The sequence below is a fragment of the Meriones unguiculatus genome, chromosome 21 (assembly GCF_030254825.1).
Source record: "Meriones unguiculatus strain TT.TT164.6M chromosome 21, Bangor_MerUng_6.1, whole genome shotgun sequence".
Lineage (NCBI taxonomy): Eukaryota > Metazoa > Chordata > Mammalia > Rodentia > Muridae > Meriones > Meriones unguiculatus.
This window is the reverse complement of record NC_083368.1, coordinates 39,797,546-39,810,063: the sequence shown is the minus strand read 5'-3', so window position 1 is coordinate 39,810,063 and position 12,518 is coordinate 39,797,546.

The following is a 12,518-nucleotide window of genomic DNA, read 5'->3' as shown; positions in this document are numbered from 1 at the left end:
CACGATCCCTCACCACAGCCTAAAATCAATATTTACAAGTAAACATGGACTAAAGCTGATCTAAAATGGGCACTTTATGTATATTTCAGAGTAACGGAGAGCTAGCACAAAAGGATACAGCCCAAGCATTTTATCGTAGTTGCTAATTGCAGACCCTTCAGCCTGGATCCACTAACCATATAGTGACCTGAGGGTTCTTCTTCTCCAAGCATGTTTGAGATCATTTCCAGTGACTTTCTCAGATCTTCCTGATGTTAAGCAGGTACTCTGAAGTGTGTCACAGTTACTGGGACGATTCTGGAAATAGACATTTTGTCCAACTTGTGCTTGAGAAATAAAGGAGAATTGTACTGGAGATTTGTAGGAAAATGTTTTTTGTTAGAGATAATTTTACAAGAGGAATCCTTTAATCTTTTCACGTGAACACAGTACCTCTCATGGCACACAGAGGGAAACAGAGTCTAGAAAATCAGTCTTAAGACTGATTCTTCATGGCAGAATCAGTATGTTTCTCCAGCTACTTTAGGGACAAATTTCCTTTGTTATTTATCCACTGTGAGTTCCATTTCTGTTTACATTGAGCTAAAAGCAAGAATTGCCCTGCGCCTTGTTTTTGACCTCTGGCTATTCTCTAGCATTAACTTCAGATTCTGTTCTGCTTAATAGTATGATGCTCTGGACAAATTTTTCTTCTTGCACTGCCTTGATCTCTACCACATCTTTCACAGTTACATAATTTCTCATTTACCTGTAAAAATTCACTTTCTCAGGAAAGCTTTAAAACGTCTATTTTGAACATTTTGACAAATCCTATCCCTGCTACCACACTGTACACAAATGTATATATTTTTATAATTTTCCCTTGTATTGTTTCTACAAATCTTCTTCCTCCCTGCTCCACGAGAGTGACCACAGAAACCAATGCAAGAACAAGGACACTTTTATAAATCAATATTTAGTTTCTAGAACAGTGCCTAACAATTTGTAAGAGCCAAGAAATAATTTCCTGAATGAATAAATCCATAGGTATATGTAAAGCCAATACAATTGAAACAGTTTTTCTTAAGGGTACTGGTTCCAAAATAATATCAAGTTAAGCAAGAGATAACATTATCAGAAAAAAGTTGTAAAATTTGTTATGTTTGTTTTTAAAAAGCTGTGTAAATACATTGTAAAGTTTTCTAAACTAGTCAGTCAGAGTAGGTAGTGGTAATGCTCGGCTTTCATCAGAACCTAAGGAAACTCCCCTAAAGCCTAGCCCTTTCATGTCTGCAAATAAGGAAGAAGATTCTGTTAAAGTCTCTACAAAAAGAACTTATTCAAAGGACTTCAGTATTGACTTGCTGCAGGTGGTAGGTCTTGGCTTAGCAGCAGTTTCTGAGCATGCATGGCATGATCTAAGGAGACCCTTCTTAGGTCATCCAATACAGAGACCATGAAGAAATTACAAAGGAAGAATAGATCCGGCAGAAAAAGGTGAGACCCAGGCAGACTTTAAGGGTTAATGGCCAGTGCAGCCCCTGAGTTAACTGCAACTAGGTCTGAAGTCCAAAACTGGTCTGCAGGTGGGGACCGAATCTCTGCAGCTTCAGATGCTTGCTTTAAGGCTCAGGGAATATAGCCCATATTAGAACTGAAGAAGAGTTTGCAGCTGCAATTGATTAGCTGTGGAATGGGCAGGACCAAACATGGAGGGGTCTTAAGCTGTTCCTTCACCAGTCCCTAAACTATGTAATGAAAGATAAGGGGAAACAGACATTAAAAATAGTTATATATAAATAGATACACTAAAAGGTAGCAAAAAAAAATGGTTTGCACGATCTATTGAGTCAAAATACTTTTGCTATATTAATCAAAATATTAATGCCCTTTATAATAATATTCACATTTGTTTATAGTGTGGTTAGTTAAAATGGGAGATATAAAAAAAAACTTTTGAAATTAGTCTATCTCAAAATAGCAAAGTTTAATATTGATATTACTGAGAACAGTGTTTTGTTTTGGTTTTGTTGCACTTTAGAACATTTTTAAAGTCACTAGCATGAAGCAGTTTTTCCTTTTTGCCTAAGATACAGTTGTATTATTCAGGGCAGGCTCCAAATTTGTAAAAGTCAAGTTCAAGGAAGTTCATTTTCACCAGGATTGATTTTCACTGAAGGCAGACTGTTTTCACCTCATTGATTTTGATGCCGACTGAGTCATGTTCATCTGATTGGTAAGGATTTGGGAACATGTTCATTTTTGATGGATTAATTTGCCTGGGGTCACTGATCCATTGCCGTGAGTCTGAGCTCCTGCTATTTAATACAATCTCAGACACTTAAAGCATAATGCAACAGAACATATTATAATTTCCTATGGAATTTACTCAAGTCCAAGTGATTTTTATTTACTTTTAATAACAATGTTTAAGTCATCAGGATCAAACACACTGCCATGTTATATTTAATGTACAAAAGCATGGTTCATGTTACAATTTATGTAAAATGCAGGAGGCTGGGGAAAATTTATTTCTATAAATGTATAATTCACAAAATTTTAAAAATCTGATTGACCAATGAAGTCAAAGGCAAGGATGTTCTAAAGCCTGGTAGTCAGAAAGATACTGAAATAAATCTCTAACCCAAAAATCACTATTATTGCTGCTCAGTCATCTCACCTAAAAGGCAGAACCTCTGTTTAATGTGTCAGGTGAGTTCTCTCTGAATCTTATCACTGTGAATATTAATACACATCACACAGGATCACATCTGGCTTACATCTGAAGTAATTATCTTTTGTGACATGTTTATGAGTTTCTTTTCATTATTTTTTATCTCTGAAAATTCTCACTCTTCTGGTAGTCTAGTTTTAAAACAAACACCTGCTATTTTATAATTCTTACATGAATCCTTCCAGGTTTTATACTTCAAATTTCTGACAATCCTGCAGGAGATTTTAGAAATTTTTTTTATTCGAGCAGAAACTTTTTTTTTTCTTCTCAATGCAGTTTATTCAGGAACCTTGAACAATCTTCTGACCCTGGGGAAAGCCAACCCATAGCTTAAATAGCCTCTGGGTAGCCAACCCCAGTGTGCCTCGTGGGCAATGCAGATAGGTCCACATACATGGAAGCAAGCCAGATCCTCAGGCTTAGCCAAATATGGAGTTGTTTGTGATAGAGAGCACTCACCATCGGGAAGGTGGAAGGCAGAAACCAGCTCCATCTTTAAGGCATGGCATTATGCAGCTCTCTACAGTTCCCCCTTTTTGTTTTAGACGCATCAGGCAAGAGTAGAGGTCTGATCTCTGATATTAGAAATAAATTGGGACTTTGTACTGATGTTCATTTAGGTGTCATCCACCCAAAGAGCATCAGACCCGTCCGATACCTTTTTCTCAGAGGCGGGACCTGGGGCATCAACCAGCATGCAATCAGACATGCTCTTCTCTGGTTCCAAAGCGGCTGACCCTGAGTGCAGTGCTTAGCCTCGCATCCTGAGCATAACATTTTAGCTTTTTATGGTAGCCAACCATGCTTGGGGAGAATGTCCTGCTTCAATGGCTGTAAAGGCCTGAATGATCATGGCTGCATTATGCTGTTGTGAGACTCTAATCTTGCATATATGCCACAGGCAAACCAAGGAGACCAGCACCAGAAGGCCTGCTAATGCTCCCATGCCCACCCATTCCTTCAGATGATTCATGGCTGCAGCAATCCATGATGATAATCCCGTGGCTAGTCCTGCGTCCACTCTGGTAGAATTTACCGTGACAATGGCCACTCTCAGCTGCTCCATCATAGTATCGAATTCTTCAGTCCAATTACCTAAAATATAGCTAGACAATTGTTTAGACAGATTTGCAGTATGGGAAAAATTCTCTCATAATATTTCCTATAAGTCCACACCTGTTTGTTTATAACCCCCATTTTTATTCATTGTTAGCCAGATAGAGCCAAGTAATTGTGGTAATGATACTTGCTTTTTTGCTCAATGCCGGAATGCTAGTGAATTTAGGTATGCCCTGGTTTCTCACATGCCTCGCTGGGTGCCTGTGCCCATTGATGCCCCTCACACTATGACTCTCTTCAGACAGAAAAGGGATCTTGGAACTACAGCCGCCATTGTTACTGCCATCTCATTGGCGGCTGTTGGAGCTACCACCTCGGAATTAGCCAGGAGTCATACTATGCAGACTGCTCAGACCCTGAATAATCTTTTAGCCAATGTAGCTCATGCTTTAGATGTACGAAAAGGAGCAGAAACTTTTATATCTCCACATTGTTTTCTCCTGTGGTGTAGGATTATCTCCTTTCCTGTATTACCAGTTTCTCCCAATCTGCTCTAATCCCACATTACATAGATTCTCAGTGTTCCTTGTGAAATATTTCTGAAATCTCTTTTCCATTTCATACCATTTGCCATGAGGTTGTCCATGTGGTAAGCAAATGACCTACAAGACTGAAAGCACACAGTAGGCAACACTGTGACCAGCAGTCTAAATTACCACCTATGATGTATATCTCAAGTAAAGTCTACAGTACAAAACAGTAGATTATCCAATACATTATTATTAACTGTTAAGTTGAGGAAGGATAACAAGTTTAATCTTAGGGCTATAGGTACCATTCATTAAAGAGAGAGAAACAAGCAGAGAAAAACCACAGGAAATAATGTGTGGTTACATGCAATTAATTGTCACATAAGAGTATTAAGCTGTCAATGACACTAGAGTTGAAGTCAGTTATGGCAATCTGTAAACAGATAATAAGAGTATGTTATGTTTTTACAGTAAATGGATCAAATAAAATAGTGACAACTTATAAAAAGCTGTTTAGTGTAAGGACATGCCCTAAAAAAAAAAAAAATAACCCTCTATAGTTACAAGTATTCTCTGCTCTCACAGGGGACCCAGATTCAGTTCCCATCACCCACATCAGAGGGCTTCCAACTGCATGCAATTATAGCTTCAGGGAAGCAACACCACCTTTAGGCATCTGAAGAAACTACATTCCCGTGCCATTTACACACAGAAAATAAAATAAATATGCTTGTTGTTTTTTAAATCACTACCACTGCAGCTAAAAAAAAAAGTAACATTCCAAATGATCTGTTAAAACAAACAAGCAAACAAAAAATAAAAACAGCAACGAAAAACTCAGAGTCATCTGAGGTTCCTCTTCTCTCAATTTTACTGTTTTTTTTTCTTGAAATAATAAATAAAGAACTCCATTATTTACTACCTAGCTGCCATTCGAATACTTACCATCATCTCTAAACCTGTCTGATATTCATAACACTGACCTGCTGTCTTTGCTTCCTAAAGATGCTTCTCTTGGAAGTTTATTTGACTGTTAAACTTTGATGACCTAGTTTTCCTTAGAAGACCTTAAATATCTGAGCATTGTTCCACTGTAATTGTCTTCCTCACACAGTGTGGACTGTGGTTGATGCCTAATCTCACTTAATTGTGCTTCAAATGGTACTTGAAATATAAATCTACCAAGGTTAATGGCTGATTGTAGTCTTCAAACTAATGATTGATCCTTAGATATTTTCTATTTATCACCAATAATCATTCCTCCTTTCCCAAAATGATAGTTTTTCAGGTCAGCATATCAACCTCCTTTTAAAATTCATTTTCTCTTAAAATTTTCATAAATGAGTACTGCATTTACATCATTTACATACCACCTTCTCCCTCCAGTTCTTCCCCCATCCATCCCATCCCTTCTTAAATCCATGACCTCTTCCTCCTTAATTATCACTGTTACAAACAAGAACATACATGGGACTCAAATGGACCTGTGTTTAGAACTGACCACTTGGAAGAAGATATCCTATCAAGGACCTCTTCTCTAGGGAAATTAATTTTCCTATCTCAGTACCAATTGATAGCCTGTACCTTCTCATCTAAGGATGAGGACGTTGTCAAATCCCCCCATACACATTAGCATGCCCAGGGATGTTGTCATCATGCAAGTCTTGTTTAGGTAAACTTATTGTTTATATTTAGATTTCATGGGCGAGAGTCAAGCATCCTTGTTTGATACTTAGCTTCTTTGGGTCTGTGAACTGTGGGATGGTTATGCTGTACTATACAGTTAATATATGCTTATAAGTACGTACATACCATGTATGTGTTTCTGTGTCTGGGTTACCTCACTCAGAATGATCTTTTCTAGTTCCATTAATTTGCCTGAAAATTTCTTGATGCCCTCCTTTTAATAGCTGAGTAGTATTCCATTGTGGAAATGTAACACAATTTCTGCATCCATTCCTTGGTTGAGGAACATTTAGGTTGTTTCCAGATTCTGGGTATTACTGGGTAAAGCTGCTATGAAGACAGAGGAGCAAATGTCCTTGTATGATGAGGCATCTTTTGCATATATGACCAAGAGTGGCATAGCTGGATCTTGAGGTAGAACCAGTCCCAATTTTCTGAGAAAGCACCAGGTTGATTTCCAATGTGATTGTACAAGTTTGCTCTTACAGAGAAGAGACCTAGGAAATGTCCAACAATGCCTGGCCCAACCTGAGACCCACCCCAAGGGAGAGAGTCAAACTCTGACACTATTAATGATACTCTGCTATGCTTGTAGACAAGAGTCTAACATGGATCTCCTCTGAGAGGCTCCTTCCAGCAATGGATTTATAACACATGCTAAGACTCACAGGCAAACAATAGGCAAAGTACAGGGAAGCTCCTGGAAGAGTGGAGGGAAAGATAGAAGGATCTGGAGAATACAGAAGCTCCACAAGAAGACCAACAAAACCAACTAATCCGGGACTGGGGTGGGGGCTGGAGGCTGGACAATACTAAAGCATCAATCAAGGATCATGCATGGATTAGACCTATGCCCTCTACACATATATAGCTGATGGCATCTTAGGCTTCATGCCAGTCCCCTTGTAAGGGGAATAGGGGATGCCTCTGACACGGACTTTGTTGCATGCTTTTCTATCACTTCCCCTGGTATGGCTGTATTGTCAAGCGATCTTAGAAGAAGATGTGATAGATTTTAGTACCAATAGTATTTGCAGAACAATAGAAATATAAGGATGGATCTTTTAAGTATCTGGAATAGCGTCTCCAATTTTTCAACACCTACAATTCTGAAACCTCTCCAGCTATTTAAGCCTCTCCTGGGAGCTCAGAATATACTAACAGCCTATGGTGATAAACATGTTAAAAATTAAAGGAAGAAATGCATTAGATTTTTCTGATTGACCAATTGTGACGACAACATATTTGGTGACTCTGTTTATAAAACTTTTGACAATTTATGGAAAAAATAAGGGAAATGGTATTCGTGGTTGGTTGCTCTGAGCATAACTGGATAAATTGGCAAAGGATCAAAATGAATCCCATGATAAAATTAACCAACTTCTCTAAACTAAGAATTAAGAGAAAGACAACTTTAAACTTTGTGATAAAAACTGAGGGCTTTTAGGTGTGCATAAATAGTATTTATAAGGTTAGCTGAATTACAGCATTAAAAAAAGCACCTCCCAGCCTCAGAGGGTGCTGGCAGTTAAAGTAAGGGCATTAGTTGCTAAAGACTGTGATCCTGTGACTTGACCAGGGGTGGATAGGACTTCTCAGAGTCTCAAGAGATAATCTCACTGGAGGTGGTCTGTTCACTCCCAGGAGATGTACTCACACCTCCACCCCTTGCAATATTGCCTTTTTCATCGTTGACTGAGGAAAAATGTCATTGTCTGCTGAACCAGCAGTACTTTCATCTGAAGGAAATGACAGGCAAGAAAATCCTAATGTGCCTCAGGACCTCCCAATCGTTGCCTCCAGTCCTATAGCCAGATTTAAGGCTAAGCAGACTCCCAGAAGGGAGGTAGATTGTAGACCATGAGGAGGTGCACTACATTGCTAAGGAGCTTAATCACTTTGCTAATTCATTTAAGCAGAAGTCTGGGGAATATGTGTGGGAGTGGGTTTTAAGAGTGCAGGATAATGGTGGAACATAAAACTACATCAGAGTAAGTTTATTGATATTGGCCTTCTCAGTGGAGATTCCAGGCTTAATATAGAAGCTCAAAGAGTTAAGAAAGGCATCAATACTTGTTTGAATGTAGGCTGAAGCATTTGTCAAAAAATGGCCTCCTGAAAAGAAATTGGAGATTCCTGTTATCTCCTGGCTTAGAATTGTTGAAGAGATTTTAAGGCTCAGGGAAATTGTAATGCTAAGTGAGAAAACTGAAATACCCAGTCCTCCACAATGGGAAGTCCCATAAGACATGCTCTTCACTAATCTTATAAGATACAAAATGACGGGAGGGGCACCAGCACATTTGAAGAGTTCTTTTCACTCTCTCCCCTGTGTCAGATCTTAGGATTGGCAATGTTGCTGCATAGTTGGATGAACTGAATGGAATGAGTTTAATTGGGACAGGAGGTTGCAGGGGCCAGTGGTAGAACTGAAGAGCCAAAGGCAAGGTTATGGTAGCTACTGTAATGGACAACGCAGACAAAGTAATTTTCATAATGACCTGACCTATAATGGTCAAAGTAAATTTCATGGTGGCATGACTCCCGGGGGCCTTTGGTACTAGGTAATCAACCAATGATGGTGTTTCCAGACATGAAATGGATAAGAAGCCTAATGCATTTTTGTTTTATTTGTATAATAAGGAAATGTCTCAAATAAATAAAAGAAAAGCTTCATCGGATCATGGCTCAATTTCCAGACCCAGAACCCCTTGAATGAAGAGGTGGTCAAGTTCCCCTGAGGAAGGACCTTGATAAACTACCTCAAACTGTAAAAGGAACTTTTACTCACCTCTTTCAGTTTTTGTCTTGGAGGCTTGCTGTCTCTGTCTATTAACTTAGACCTAGTCCTGGAAGCTTATAGTCTCTGTACAATCTACCTTAGGCCAAGAATGTTTTCAGCCTCTGAGACATACTGCTGAATAAACTTACTTTTTATTGTTCTTTCTGACCTCAGGCCTGATTGGTTCAAGACTGTAATAGCCAGAAGAAATGAATGATACCAAGGAAACAACAGTATCTTTCATATTCAACAGAACTGACATACAAAATCACAGAGACTGTGGTAACATGCATAAGGTCTACACAGACCCAAGCCAGACAAACCATGAACACTGAGATGGGAAAGTAAACAGGAGCTCCCATCCCTAGGCAAGAAACTGTGTCCAATTAATAACCACTTACAAAAGTTTCTCTACGGTAGTATCACCATACTTTACAGCAGGTACCATGCACAGCAGGAGAGGGCAACATAAAATGAACTCAAAGGTATTTGGGAATGTTTTTTTTTTGTCTATATTGCTTTGTCTGTGATTCCTCCCTCCCCCCACCTTACTGGTCTTTTGCTTATATATTATGGTTTCCATTTTGAGTTTGTATGGCGTGTGTGTGTGTGTTCAGCTCTGCTAATCTGGTTTAAACTTCTTTCCCAGCAAACTCATTCAGTCTCGCTTCTCTCTTGACCTCTGAATTGCTCTGCTTGGCCTCAAACTAACTTGAGCAATATGCTGTAATCTCTGGCAACTCCTCATTCCCCGGCTTGTTCTGGCTTCACCTATGTCTAGCTTGTTCTCTTTTCCTCCATCTCTAAAATGCTCCAGGTAAAACTGCCTTCTCTCTCCTTCATTCTCTGTGTTGTCCCCTTAAGCAGTTTCTCTTTCTTCTCTATTATTGTGAGAGTTGGGTGTATCCTTTTCTGTCAAGTCATTATCAGATTCATCACTTTTTCTGCCACTCAATTAAACTTCACTTTCAAACATGGGTGTCTCCTTCTACAAACCAACTTTACCTTCATTGTTTAGAATTAAAGGCCTGGACCTAAGCTTTTCTTTACATGAAACTTGCTTTAAATGAGGCTGGCCTTGAACTCAGGTCTGCTTGCCTCTGTCTCCTGGATTAAAGGCATGTTTATATTTCCAGAAGATCATACAGACATAGAAGGTCTATGGATGTGATCTCTTGCCAGAGCAGCCATGTTCTGCATTAAAATTATCTACCTAAAAGTATTATTGCTTACCTTTCTTCTATTTTTACCTCAAGGTACCTATGACCTTTTGCAAGGTTGACTGTACACTGGGGGAAAGGAAACAATCAGACTTTCTGGCATATATTGGATGCTAGTTCTGAACTGACCCTGATTCTGGGAGATCCCAAGAAACATTTTGGCCCTCCAATTAAAATAGTGGCTTTTGGAGGACAAGGCATTAATGATTTTTGGCTAAAGCACAACTCACAGTAGGTCTAGTCGGTCTCTGAATTGATCCTGAGGTTGTGTGTCTCAGATCCCAAATGTATAATAAGGGTGCATATACTTAGAATTCTCACATAAGTCATCCTGACTTATGGAGTGGGAGTTAGTATGGTTAGAAAGGCTAAATGGAGGACTTTGCAGCCAGGCCTGAAAATATCTGATAAGCTAGAGTCAGATGAAAGGGGAAGAGGTCTTCCCCTATCAGTGGACTTGGAAAGGGGAGGGAGGAGATGAGGGAGAAAGGGTGGAATTGGGAGGGAATGAGGGAGTGGGATACAGCTGAGATACAAAGTAAATAAACTGTAATTAATATAAAAAAATAAAAATTTAATTAAAAAAGAAAGGCTAAATGGAAACCTTTAACATTGCCTCTTCCAATAATAATAGTGAACCAAAAACAGTAGTGCACTGCAGGAGAAATTTCAGAAATTGATGCCTTGGACCAATCTCTGGGTCAAGGACTTAAAAGATACAGGTATGATGGTTCCCAACAAATCTCTCTTTAACCCTCATATCTTGCCAGTGCAGAAGACAGACGAATCAAGGAGACCATCAAAAACTCAATCATGTAATGGCTCTGATTGCAGCTGCAGTACCAGACATGGCCTCCTTAGTTGAGTAAAGTAACACATCTCCTGATACAAGATATGCATCTATTGATCTAGCAAATATTTTTTTTCTTGGCATTTGTTCATAGTGACATTTGATTTAAGTTGGCAAGGCCAGCAAGATACTTTTGGAGCTGTGCGTCAAAGATAAATTAATAACCCCGCGTGTGTCATAACTTAATTAGAAGGTATTTTGATCATGTGTCTTTTCCACAAAAATATCACATTAGTGAGCTATATTGAGGACATGCTGATTAGACCAAGTGAGCAGGCAGTAGCAATTGTGGACTCGTTGGTATATATATCAGAGGATAGTAAATAAAATTCAAAGACCTTCTACTTAAGTGAAATTCTTATGAGTTCAGTTGTGTGTGGTGGTATGGAGAGATATTTCTTCTAAGGTGAAGGATCAGTTAGTGCAACTGCCCCACTTCCATGACTAAAAAAAAAGCACAATGTTCAGACATCTTATTTGGATTCTGGAGACAGCACATTCCTCAGTGTTACTATGGCCTAGATACCAAGAGACTTGGAAAGCTGCTTGCTTTGTGTGGAGCCTGGAGTAAGAGAAGGCTCTTCAACAGCTCCAGGATTCCGTGAAGAGTGTTCTACCATACGTTCCATATGACCCAGCAGACCTGATGGTACTTAGTTGTCAGTGGCAGAAAAGGATGCTTTTTGGATTCATTGGCAGGCCCGTATAGATAAATTGCAGAAGAGACATTTGGGATTTTGGAGCAACCCTCAACCATCATCTGCACACAACTGTTCTCCCTTCGAGAGAGAGTTCTGGCCTGCTATTGAGCCTTAGTCACAGAGTAAGATGTGCACAGCAGTAATCTATTATCAAATAAAAGTGCTATATGTGTGACTGGGTCCAAGCAGGTCCTAAAGGCACAAGGAAGTTACATGAAGAATTTGCCAAAATGCCTGTGGTTTTTACTTTCATTACAATGCCATCTGCTGCCAAGCATGTACCTACAGCTTCATAGAGTGGTCCCTATAATCAGTTAACTGAGGAGGAGAAGGCTGGGGCCTGGTTAAATGATGGTTCTCTCTATTATCCAGGCATCACCCAGAAGTAAATAGCTACAACAGTACAACCCCTTCTGGGACAACCATGAAAGACATCTGTGATGGGAAATCTTCACAGTGGGCAGAGCTTTGGGAGGCAGTACACATTGTCATGCATTTTGTTTAGAAGGAGAAATGGCCAGATGTGTGATTGTTTACCGATTCATGGACTGTGGCCAATGGATTGGCTGGATGAACAGGGACATGGGAAGAGCGTGGTTGAAAAATTGGTGACAAAGGCATCTGGGGAAGAGGAATGTGGAGAGATTTTTCAGAATGTGTTAACGATGTGATGCTATATGTGAGCCATGTAAATGTTCACCGAAATGTGACTTCAGCTAACAAGGAGTTCACTAATCTAGTACAAGGTGATCCATTCTGTGGACAGTCAGCATTTTTCCCCAGCCGCTCCTGACATTGCACAATGGGCTCATGAACAAAGTAGCCATGGTGACAGAAGTGGAGGTTATGAATGGGCTCAACAGCAGAGATTTCTACTCACTAAGGCCAACCTGGCTACAACTGCTTTTAAGTGCTAGATTTGCCAAAAAAGAAACTGCCACTGCGTCCTAGATATGGCATCATTCCCTAGGGTGACC